Here is a 262-nt window from a genome sequence, read left to right on the forward strand (position 1 = left end):
TTTCAACGGTGGAGTTTCTGCACACCATAGATTAAGGGTGTGGAGCTCTGCTGTACCTCAAGTTTCAATACAATTACTATTATTTTCTATTCAATTCACTTTTATTCCTATTCTAAGATATTCGTTGCACTTCAACTTGATGAATGTGATGATCCGTGACACTCATCATCATTCTCACCTGTGAACGCGCGTGACTGACAACCACTTCCGTTCTACCTTAGGCCGGGCGCATATCTCTTAGATTCCCCAACAGAATCTTCGT

Source organism: Arachis duranensis, chromosome 1, assembly GCF_000817695.3.
Source record: "Arachis duranensis cultivar V14167 chromosome 1, aradu.V14167.gnm2.J7QH, whole genome shotgun sequence".
Taxonomy (NCBI): domain Eukaryota; kingdom Viridiplantae; phylum Streptophyta; class Magnoliopsida; order Fabales; family Fabaceae; genus Arachis; species Arachis duranensis.